General features: G+C 33.1%; 1 long non-coding RNA gene and 1 pseudogene across 5 annotated transcripts; both read right to left on the bottom strand.

The window, feature by feature from the left end:
* Positions 1-1219: 1219 nt before the first annotated feature.
* Positions 1220-9736, bottom strand: LOC127118820 (dihydropyrimidinase-like; annotated as a pseudogene).
* A 997-nt stretch (positions 9737-10733) lies between these two features.
* Positions 10734-12483, bottom strand: LOC127118828 (uncharacterized). Of its 5 annotated transcripts, none has more exons than XR_007802375.1 (5): positions 12134-12483; positions 11938-12029; positions 11736-11849; positions 10866-11535; positions 10734-10760 (listed from the first exon to the last, which is right to left on the bottom strand). It is a non-coding gene; the product is annotated as an uncharacterized LOC127118828 (long non-coding RNA). The 5 variants fall into 5 exon arrangements; XR_007802376.1 differs by having other exon boundaries at positions 10866-11568; XR_007802379.1 differs by lacking the exon at positions 11938-12029 and having other exon boundaries at positions 10866-11568; positions 11736-11802; positions 12134-12482.
* Between the last annotated feature and the right edge of the window lie 612 nt (positions 12484-13095).

The following is a 13095-nucleotide window of genomic DNA, read 5'->3' on the forward strand; positions in this document are numbered from 1 at the left end:
AAAGAACAAGTTCATTAATCATTGCATAGTTAAAAAAAACCTGAATAATATCTGAAAAAATGTTCAAGTCAAGAAAGGCTTCACGTTTTTATAAAACTTGTACATATTAATAAACGAAATCAACGAATGAACCTGAATAATTTGTTGAGCACAAACAAATCAAACCAAATTAAAAGAGGCAAACATAAGAATATTACCTCTAAGGGCCTCAAGACTGACATGATCATAGCAAAGGTGTGGTACCTACAAAGTATCGGACGATCAAGTTAGTTATGGATTCAAAATAATCTTTAGTTAGTGATGTTGGTTTGATCACACTCTTGGGGTTGAGAACCTTCCTAAGTTGGAATGACCTCCAAAGTTGTACCAATTGTATGCCCTGCAGCATCAACACCTTCATTTGTAACCTCAACTGCTGGCTCTCCCTATCAAATATGACAAGAAAAACAGTGAAATCAAAACACAATACAACCCTTACCCGAATAATATAAAAAAAAAAGTGTCAGAAACAGTCCAATATTTATTATAGATTTGTGCAGTATTTACTATTTGTAACAAAACAATCACTTAGCATACATTCTAAAAACCAAATGAAAAGAGGCCATAGAAGAACATTACCTTAAATGACCACAAGACTCATTTTGATCTATTCATGACAAGAGCGTACATACCTTCCTACAAAGACTCGGACGAACAAGTTAGTTATCACTTTAAATAATTTTGAAAAATAAAAAGAGTAACATTTTAGAGTAAACAAAAAGACGGAGTTATAAAAACGCATGATGTTAAGCATAAAAGAGTGGCATTGACCTTTATGGGAAGTCTTTTAAAAGAGGAAAAAGAACAAGATACAATTAAAAAGTCCCACTAAACCAAAATCCTATTTCTAGTTACCTTTAGAAAATACAAACAAGTTAAAGTAACTTTCCTATATTGTGAGAACCAAATCAAAAACGGAAATCACGATTTCAAACAAAATTCAAAGTTTACACTTTACTTGTACAAATTACAAAAGGGCAATAATTGTCTTATATATTACTGTCAAATAAACTTGTTTGAATAATATGTTGGGTCCATATGCATGAAATTCTGGTTTTCAAAAACTGAGTTTGTTTTTCTACATGCAACCTCAAGAGCCAGTACCAAACCAAAGCTAAGTTGAAAGCTCTCAAATTTTATATACCCAGTCCCCTCCCCGCCTTTTATTTTCTCTACACACCTTCTCCCATTTCTTTCGCAAGATCTCGTGAGCTTAATAGGCATTATGAAGAACAACTCAAATTTTCAATGTTTTGCTTCAACTTTCACTAGGGACACCAGAATTTATATTTGAGGCATGACTCCCCACTTCAAACACAGCCTGACACCCAAAGTTTTCAGCCTCTGCCCATTTCCAATGTTTCAGAAGGCCCCCCACCCCATGTCAATGAATCTCATTCACTCAGCTCGGTTGAAGACCGGACTGTTAAGCATGGCCAGCAGCTCAAATCAAAGGTAAACTTCCTACCATGCTTTTAAGATGTTGCGTTTCCATTCTGTTTCATCATACTCATGAGCATAGCATGACACACCAAAGGTGTGGTACCTGCAAAAACTACGACGATCAAGTTAGTTATGAATTCAAAATATTTTGATAAATAAAAGAACATATTAATCACAAGCAGATCATAACAACTTCACAATTGCACAATCAAATAATAATAATTGAGAAAGAATGTCCATAAAACCATAACAAGGATATATTAAGTCAACCGTGCAATTTTTCTTATAGACGACACAAGAAGATGGCTAATTTTAAATGAACTGTAGCCATGCTGTAACTTCATCGAAGAAAAACCACTAAGCAAATTTGTACAAATCAGAAAATATGATTTTGGAAGTCATACAGAATGGAATCATATTCAGTAACTGTGAAGTTCCTCAACAAATTCATATGGTCCAGTATGAAATTATCAATAACTCATTTAAGTATCGAGAGTTTGTGCAGTTACTACCTCTACAGCTCCGCCAATATAGAAATATAATAATATATCTCCATAAATTATGTATATTAGAAAATATGATTTTGGAAGTCATACAAAACATCATATTTCAGTAACTGCAAAAAATCTGTTTCCTACAATAGAGAAAGACCCCGCGCATCTCTTCCCTCTTCGAGCCAACCGTTCACTTCCTCTATAAACGTTACGTTTTCAACACCGCCATCATGGCTAGTAACTAAACCAACAAGAATTCCACCAAGGGCATCGGAGATTACTGGATCTGAAATGAGTTAAAAACAATTTGCAACTTTTCAAGTTGATGCGCATCAATATCTATTAAAGACACGGTTACTACATATGGATAATAATAACCCAGACAAGGCACTTAAAATCTCTATATAATACAATTAACATATAGAATACGGACGCAGGACACGACACTGACACGTTGACACCAGTAATAATTTGAAAAAAATGAATAAATTGAATGTAGATATGGGTCGGTGTCGGACACCAGACATGCCGTTGATAAGAGGTGTGGATGCTTCAGAGCAATTAACAAAATTCATAATGTTAGTATTATCCTTCATTGTTTTCTGTTATCGTTTGAGAGACTTAATCAAAACAACTTTTGACATTTTTCATAAATTTTTTTGAACTAATTTTTACAGAGTTCTTCAAGATAGCTAACGAAAACAACTTATAACATATAAAAACAATTTAAATTTATTTCATCTTTTGTTATAAAAATAGCTTATGCGAGCTTATTCATAAGCGCTTATTTTGATAAGCACTTGTGCTATAAGCTGCAAATAAGCTTTTTATCCAAACAGACCCTAAGTCATTTGGGAACAAAAGCACTTAAGGTCAAAATGGAAACAGTAAACAAGTAGGGAAGATTACTAAAATTAAGTTCAGTAAAACTTAAAACGTCACACTTGAAACACATCAATCCAAGGCTGTCAAACTCAGATCTCGGTATACGAGATATTTCTCCGTAGACTAATACAAAAGTAAAAAATGTTTAAAACATCTGCCATAATATGCAAACACAATGTAACAAGTCAATAGCATGTGCATAGTAAATGTTCAACATCTATCTTAGATTCTGTAATAAAGCAGACAAAAGATTATAAACTCGGCATTATAGAATCACTTTTTTTACAAGTTTAAGCAAATGAGCTCACTCTCAATTAAGTGGAAGTGATTGACTATATGAGTGGCCCCAATTTTCTGTATGGCAAAGTAGATTCGATATAATTGCATAGCAAAAGAGTGGATTGTAAAGTGTTGTCAAGTTAATCTAATTATGGCTGCTATAATTCAAGTACAACAAGTCTTGTTTATACATTTTTCTCTATAAAAAAAACGAGAATATTGTTGTGCAAACGTAATAGTTTTTCTACAAATAGACTCTTAATGGTATCTGTAATAGCTTTTCTACAAATAGACTCTTAATGGTATCTCTATATGTTGTAATTGCATGCTTTCTCTACATAATCTGGAATACATTACAAGGATTGAAGTTAAGAACCTGATGTCCTGGCTTTCGCAATTTCTTCCATTGCATCAATGCTCATGACATGAACCACATACAAAGGAGTGTTTACAAAATCTGCTAAGCGAATAGCAGGAGCAGTTGCCTCTCCTTCTAACTACACATGTTAAGGTTCCAAGTCAAATAAAGAAATGTATTATGAGCCATACTAACAGGTATTTAGATTTTAAACTTCACAGTAATCACAGAATACAACAAAACAAAACAAGTAATCAATCTAATGATTCTGATCATGTACCAGCTAAATGAGATTCATCAACAGAGATAAAAAAAATTGATCAGAATGAATGTAGAACTAGAGTGATTACAACTTAGCAGCATGCAAATTTTGACAAGGGTAGCTAAAAGCAGATAATTTGGCTCAAGCATAAGCACCTAAATCCAGTGCACTGTGAAGTAAGTCGACTAAGTGTGATTGTCAGAGATGTAAAGGGGTGGCTGAAAAATGAGGAGAAAATATCATTATGACGTAATAAAATAGTCTAGAGTACTAGACGATGAAATGAAACCAGACATGATCAGTATCTGTATTCCATTATTCTCTTCAATTCTATTATTCAGTAAACTATTTATTAAAAAGAGCAAAAATGAGACTAACCACTGGAGGCCTTGAAAGAGCATGTCCCTTGGGTCCAGTTATTCCAAGCTCTATCATCTTCTTTTGCCCTTCATCCACAGCATCTCCGTTTTCTGCATGGACCATGGCTAAGGCACCGAGAGACTTGCACTTTTTAAGTCCTTGTAGAAGAAGCTCATCACCGATCATAAGAGCTCCTTTGTAAGCCATGAAAAACTTAAAAGAATTGATACCTACAATCAGAAAACAAAGATGTACTTACTACGTGAAATAAATTCCTCAGAGCCCTTCCACAGGGTTATTGCCTCATAATAAACCAAATTATCTAAAATGCAAAACGGAAGTAAAATTATAACCTTTCTCCACGTAACTCTGCAATTGACAAGACATCACCAACTAGGATAAAATTAATCTTATATAAAATTATTCAACTCCCTTCCCTCTAAAACTTCCAGATTGTAATAAAATTTATTGTGATTATTACTGTTAATATATTTTGAAAAAAAAAAATAATAATCTTTATTTTATATTTTTTAAAATATATTTAAACATATTTATATTAAGAAAACTTCAATTTTATTTTATTTTGACAGCAAGAAGACCTCAAAATGTATCACAAGTTCACAACATAATATATGTATGCTACTAACATACTACTATCAATTGCTTTCTCATAAAAACAAAAGGTTTTACTTGTCTTCTTTTGCTTTCTCATAATCAATACCAATATAGTAGTTAACTTTAATCCACCTATGAAGGTATATTTTGTGGTTAGCACATACAAGAAAAGATATTTATTGAGCAATATTATTTATAACCTTTTGTTCTTGAAAGTGATTGGAATCTATCAAACTCGTGAACATCTTGAAAAGCCTTTCATATCTAACTTGGTCTCAAAAATTTTACACTCACTTGCCATTAAATCACCTCTTAATTAAACTCTTTACTATATCAACCATCATAAACACTACTAAATAAAATAAAATAGCACAAAAACTACACACATAAAATTTACTTACGTATATCTTCGTCATCACTGAATGGTTTGGAGCTACTGATTTCATCAAGAGGAACAGAAAAACCAGTAAAAGAGAACGAGAGTCCCAAACTCGAAGCCCTACTAAGAGCGGCACCACTATTAACCTCATCCAACTCAACTTTCAAAGACGTTTGAGCGCTCCTCGCCTTCCTTATGTGTGTGTTTCTTCCTCCCGGCGACGCTCTCCTCGACTTCCTTGTAAGACTCCCCGCTGCCACCATGAGCTCCATTTCTCTTGCAACTGTTTCATCCCATTTGGTAATAGCCATATGGAAACCATAATCCATGCAAGACTTCTTCGCCTTCTTTTCATAGGCTTTGAAACCGGCCATTAAACTCCCATCAATTGGTATGGCAAAGTCAATGTGCATTGTCGTCCCACCAGCCAATACTGCGCGGCCTGGCCACTGAAGAAGTCATCCTTCGTTACAGTGTTCATAAACTCAAACTCTAGATGAGTATGAGGATCAATGCCTCCTGTTAGTAAACAAAAAGATGCAATCATATGGTATGTCAAAATCTGATGATGATGATGTCAAATTGACATCAAGATGGAATGTAAGAAACTAAATTCATGCATACAAGTGACATCGCTACGGTGATTCGTTTAAGAAGCATTTAACTATTGCATAGGTGTTAGAGTATCAACAACAATAGAACCCATCTTAGGTTGACTAAGTGGACTCAACTATGCCACAACACTTTTAATTAAGTAAATCACTCACTTTTCACACCAATGATGTAGTTCTTAAAGAACTTCAATTGGTCCCACATTGGTCTGCATAAGAGGGACATAGCGCTCCTTTGAATTTCACACACACTCTTCACTATTCTTAATTATTGCTAAGAATGGATTGCTTTTATAAGAATACATTTTCACCCTAGATATGAAGTGGAGCACTCCGATGGTAAAACCTCAAAGAACTAATAAGAGCCTATGAAATACCAATTCAAACACAAACACCAAACATGATATCAACCCTGACACGTAGGCATCAACAATAATACGTTGAAATGGAAGTGATCATTGATCGTATGTATCCACACGTGTCAGTGTCAGTGTCATATAAATGTTAGTCACCGAGACACACCTTCAACCTAAAGTGTCAAATATAAGCCAGGTTTTAAAAAATTGTCGCAACCGCATAGGTGTAAGTACTACATAGTTATAAACCCAGAAAGAATCATCATTGGAAGTGTTGTAAGATTAAAAATCAAAGGTCTAACCTGGCATAACAAACTTGCCAGTAGCATCTATGACACGCACCTCATCTCCAACCTGGCAATACCGAAATTACAAAAGTAAAAAATCCTAGGACAGAAAGCATAAAGTTGAATACAAAACCTGTGAAAACACTTTCTATTTTCATTTCTTAAGAATTGTGTTCATTTTAACATGATAAGTGTCTTGGAGTAAATAATTGCAAGTTAAGAATGATTCATTTGAGAAATAATACAGTGATAGTTGGATTAACAGCAACGATGACACCGTCTTCAATATAAACATCGGCGATTTGTTGATGGTGAGCATTAACCACAGTACCACCTTTGATCAACAACTTGGATGATGATGGAATTGAAGCTCCACAAGAAGAGTCTCCGTATCCGATTCCAGCTTCACAAAACTGAATTTCAAAATCCAAATTCAAAACTCGATGATAAGAGGTGTAGATATGGGTCGGTGTCGGACACCATTAGATATTTGCATTCTATTTCTAGCTACTCCTGGAAAATGCAAACAAGTGTAGTTAATTGTTTTCTGTTAATAAAATAAACAAAGCTTAGGAGATTGAACTAAATCAGATTGTTATATTAGAATTTAGATTCACATCATTCATTGATTAATACAACAGCTTCCAACAATTAAAATACAAACCCTATTCAAAATCAAACAATGGAAGAAATAATCTAAAGCCAAACTCATAAATAATCAAACGATCATTCATGAAGGAATAATTGAAATAGAAACAATATCAAAACATCAACATTAGCATGTATGCATTCTATAGAACATAAACAGACACATGAAAGATACATGCGGAACAAACAATCTAACAGTAAGTGCAACGACATAATAGGGATTAACTCTATTATTTTAATATTCACCAAACTCTTCCAAGTTATCCTCCTATAAAATCAACAAAACATTATCAATGTAAGCATTGAAAAGTAAATAGCTCACTACAAGAAAGCCAACAAAAAGTCCTTAAGACAAGTGAAAAAATGTTCAAATCAAAAAAAGGCTTCACATTTTTAGAAAAATTGTACATATTAATTCAAAAAATGAAATAAACGAATGAACCTGAATAATATGTTGAGCACAAACAAATCAAACCAAATCAAAAGAGGCAAACAGAAGAACATCATCTCTGATGACCTCAAGATTGTTTTTGATCTATTTATGAAATATTCATAGCAAGGGTGTGGTACCTACAATGTCTCCGACGATCATGTTAATAATGGATTCAAAATAATGTTGGGAAATAAAACAAAACCATCAAATAGTTCATCAATCTATAACAAATAAAGATAGCAATGAGTTAACACGCACTTGGTCAAGCATCCTTATCCCCAAAGCAGCTTTAGTACAGTGATGACATGTCACAGTAAAGTGAGCAAATCATGAAACCTTGGTAGGACTAACCACTCTCTGTCAAGAAAAATATAATACGGTTTGGTGTTGGGACTCCAGAATTACATTTCAAAATGAAAACAATACCACTGACACCAGTATGTATAATAAAAGAAAGTGTTAGAAATAGCTCAAAATAAACTGCAGAACTTAACCACTCACTGTATTCGGAAAGTAGCATTTCGCCACAATATTTGTGCAGTATTTATAACAAAACAATCACCTTGTGTATATATATAGTAAAAACAAATGAAAAGAGGCAAACAGAAGAACATTACCTCATAAGGACCTCAAGACTGATTCTAATCTATTCATGACACGTGCATAGCAAGGTTGTGGTACCTGCCTGCAAAGACTCTGACAATATAGTAAGACTTGTGACATGAACAGACACTAAGAGTAACATTTTAGAGTAAAGAAATTAGCAAGACATGATGGAATTATAAGCATAAAAGAGTGACACTAACCTTTATGGGAAGTCTGTGAAAAAGGAAAAAGAACAACATACTAAATATCTTTCTATTTCAAGTTACTTTGTATGAATGCATTGTATAGGACCTAAACTGCAACCTGATTATCGTATGTAAGAAATGAGGGGGACAAATAATTTGATTGTTAGATCACACAGTAAGGGCAAAAACACAGATACATTACCTGAAGAAGGAGTTTCATCCTACTCATCATGACACAAGCATAGATTCAAAATAACATTGGGTAAATAAAACAACGTACCTAACAGAATCAACTTGAAATGAATAAAAAGTTGTTAGTTACTATCTAAATGACATCAAGATTGCGATTTTCCTCGTTCTTTTAGCATCGATGGCTTCTTGGGTGTTGTTAATGAGACGAAACAGTTCTAACCGCATCTCAACAAAGATGAAAAGTGTGGCCGCATTTCGGCATGATTCGCAATATTTCTCTTTCTTTGTAGTCCGCTAAACATATTACACACCTGTAGAAGCAAACTCGGTTATTTATCTATTCACTGGTTCCTTTTTTCATTAACTTATTAATCTATCACAGACCTGTCTAGATAAACAACTTATTTAAGCACTTATAACATCGTCGCTTATCATATAAAATAATTTTGAAGAGTGTTTATATCAATAGATAAGCTCCTATAAATCGATTCAACTAGGCCCTTAATCTATCATGTATCTGATACAACAACAACCAAGTCTTACCCCGTATCTGATGTTAACGAAAATATGAGGAACTTGTTCTGTATGAGTTAGAATTAATAAAAAGGACTTAACTGTGTATCTTCAATGGAACTGAAAGCCTCTTGATTGAACTTCAAAGTGGGGATTGCTTCAAGCAGAACTGGTTCAGGATCAGGGTCATTAACATGATGTTATGGCTATCAGAAAACAATGAAAAATCAAAAACTAAATCACCAAAACCTGCTAAGTTACAAAATTACATAAACCAGAAAACAGCTTATTTGCAGCTTAAAACCACAATCTCTTAATATTCTATGTAAATAGAATGCAGCATTTGCATCAGACTCGGAAATTAAAAAACAACAAACAATTGCAGATTTCCTTATTCAACATACACTTCAAGTATTGGATCAGATTCATAATCTAGAAGTCCTCATAACCAAATAAAACTGAGATTATAGTATTGAAAAAAGATTAATTAAAAAAAACAGAACAAAGAGTCCAAAAACAACAAAATAAAGGAGATGGAAAGTGGAATTACCTGTTCTATATCATATCTTGATTCAATCTGATACATCATCCTAGATTCAACACCACCTCTAAGTCTTCCACAAATGATTCTTGTACAAACAAAAACAATGAAAGTGGCACTCATGCCAAATCCAATAACAGTTGTCACTAAATTTGTCCCTGAACCCAACATCTCCAACCACCAAAATGAATCTCATTCACTCAGCTCGGTTGAAGACCGGACTGTTAAGCATGGCCAGCAGCTCAAATCAAAGGTAAACTTCCTACCATGCTTTTAAGATGTTGCATTTCCTTTCTGTTTCATCATACTCATGAGCATAGCATGACACACCAAAGGTGTAGTACCTGCAAAAACTCCGACGATCAAGTTAGTTATGAATTCAAAATAATTTTGGTAAATAAAAGAACATACTAATCACAAGCAGATCATAACAACTTCACAATTGCACAATCAAATAATAATAATTGAGAAAGATTGTACATAAAACCATAACAAGGATATATTAAGTCAACCGTGCAATTTTTCTTATAGACGACACAAGAAGAAGATGGCTAATTTTAAATGAACTGTAGCCATGCTGTAACTTCATTGAAGAAAAACCACTAAAGCAAATTTGTACAAATCAGAAAATATGAATTGACAGTAATAATGATAATGTAATCGATTTACATACTTCATTAAGGTTCGACAACCAATGGTTACAGTCACTAGAGTTTGTTGCATAGAAAGTCCCGTTGCATGCTTTTGTTATGTTCTGTAACACATAACATAACATCAATCATACGAATGTTGTTTGATTCAGTACAGTTCAAAAATCATGAGACTCTTAAATATTTTATTTATACCTCGAGTATTTGATCAGAGATCAGACCCATTCCGTGTGCAAAAGGAACAAGAGCATTGCCATCAAATTGTTCATCAGCAACAGGATTTACAATCAAATAACTCTACAAATTCAAATCCGTTTATATTTAAGCAACAAAAGTAAAAAAAAAAATAATAATGTATAATCACTGAATGGCAAAATATATACCTTGAAATTCCGTTTAGGTTTGATACCAGCTTCAATTCCTAAACAACATCAAACAAATAATAATGCATATTAGTTATTATTTTTCTAGTACATTAATTTAATTAAACATTTTCATGACATAACCACATTTATTAATACCTTGTACTACTTTATGAGCAAGAGTAGGCACATAAACTCCAGCATAAGATTCTCCAGCAAGGTATAAGGGGTTTGCAAGAAACTCAGGATATAATTCAAACCACTTGTTTGTTCAAAAATAAAGTAGATATGTTAACAATATGGCAAGAGCAATGATTAAGGAATTAAGGAATTGTTGATGCAAATCTTTTAGAAATTTTTTTCTTACTTTGAGGAGAAAAGTATGTGAATCAGTCGCAGTCTTTTCATCTCCAGTTTCGTACTGAGATGTATTTTTCGAATACGAAAATCCTACTCCAACGGGTGAGTCCAAATATATAATGTTGGAAACCTGCAAGAAAACACATTAAAAATGATTCAAAATGTTTTGTCTAATATTTAGACTAAAATCATATATTTTAAATACTACAAATACTAATTTAATAGATTGAATTTCTGATTATTATTATTAAAAATGACCAAACTTGGACCAACTGTATGGATTGAGATGCAACTTAGGCAAGGATCCATTGACAGGTTTGTCAAAATTAAAAGGACCTGAAACACATCACCAATGGAACACATTGTTTATATAATATATTAGATTAGATATTACAAAAAAATTGTTTTGGATATTAAAATGAATTTTCACTCTACATTTATTTGATTTGAGAAACAATTACAAAATGAAAATGATAGTGAAAAATAGTTATTACCATGTTCATATACAAAACCATCAAAACTAGAACATCCTGGTCCACCATTCAGCCATAGAACAATAGGGTCCTTTGATGAATCGCCTTCTGATTGAACAAAATAGTAATACAAGTTCTTACCATGACTTTCATCTATTGTTACATACCCTCCATAGTGCTTTGAAGGTAGAGATCCATTGAAGCCTGGAACATTGGTTATAAGAGATCCTTTAGGCGCTGAATGTGTCAACACAAATGTTAGGAAAATATGAAGCAAGATCAAGTAAAAGTTTCTCATCTTGAATGTAAGAAAGGGACAGTGTAATTAACACAATTTATAGAAGAAAAAATCCCTCACCACTGCATAAACCAAATGAAAAGAGAAAACACAAGAAGATTATTACCTGTAATGACTTTAAGACTGATTTTGATATATTCATGATGTGAGCATACCAAGGTTGTGGTAACTGCCTGCAAAGACTCTGACAATCAAGTAAAACTGACATTGACCAACAAGTCTGTGAAAAAGGAAAAAGAACAAGATACAGTTAGGAATTCATACTCAACCATACATACTAAATGTCATTCTATTTCTAGTTACTTTACCTAAAGAAGGAGTTTGATCCTACTCATCATGACACAAGCATAGTAACAGATGGATGGATTCAAAATAACATTGGGGAAATAAAACAACATACCTAACAGAATCAATTGAAATGAATAAAAAATTGTTAGTTACTATCTAAATGACATCAAGATTGCGATTTTCCTCTTTCTTTAGTTCTAATCGCATCTCACCAACCTAAATAATTTCATCCATTAACCGTAAGCGTGTTTTCTGCAGTGGTGAGGAAGTATGATGAGGGGACGATAGTGTGATCATGTGAGGAATCTCATCATCTAAAAACTGTATCTTTCGTTTCTTATTAGGTTTTGGTGCCGGTCGGGTTGACGTAAATGAAATCCGAGAACATGGTGATGAATGTGGTGAGTCCATCAGAACAGAACACATCAAAGATTGAGAAAAAGATCATTAGAAAAAGATCATTAGATAAAATTATCTTTTATTGCCAATTCTTTACTTTTTTTTTCACAACTTTTTATTTATTTTATAATATATAAAAATATAAGCATTCATCATGAGGCAAAAGAAGCAACCTATACTTACATTTTGATATTGTTGTTGCTGATTTTGCATCGAATCCAATAATAAGAGTAAGCATGGGAACAAATATGCCACCTCCACCAACACCTCCCACAGTTCCAAATGATGATCCTAGAAATCCAATTATGGTACCAACTATTATTCTCTACCCAAATTTCATCACCTGCATGCACCACAAATATTATCAATTTAGTATATATCCACATGCTTATATATATATATATATATATATATATATATATATATATATATATATATATATATATATATATATAACCCTAAAAAATAATCTCATACACATGTGAAATTTTTATGAAGTATTTGTGAATATTGAACACTCTTACCGGCCAAGTGTGTTTATAAAATACTTTAGCATGGTGATTAGCATCAACTCCTTTGGTTTCATTACTTGAAGTTGAAGCTGGTGTTGTTTTTTGGTCGGTGTGTTGCTGAGAAGAAGTAACATAAGCTGAAAGAAGAAGAACAAAAGAAATTACCAGAACCCTAGATCTTCCTGGAATTAACCATTTCATGACCCTTCTTTTTTATCCATGCACAACCATCATCATGTTGTAGATATAGATCCTGCTGTAGCTGAT

This window comes from Lathyrus oleraceus, chromosome 2, assembly GCF_024323335.1.
Source record: "Lathyrus oleraceus cultivar Zhongwan6 chromosome 2, CAAS_Psat_ZW6_1.0, whole genome shotgun sequence".
In the NCBI taxonomy this organism is placed as follows: Eukaryota; Viridiplantae; Streptophyta; class Magnoliopsida; order Fabales; family Fabaceae; genus Lathyrus; species Lathyrus oleraceus.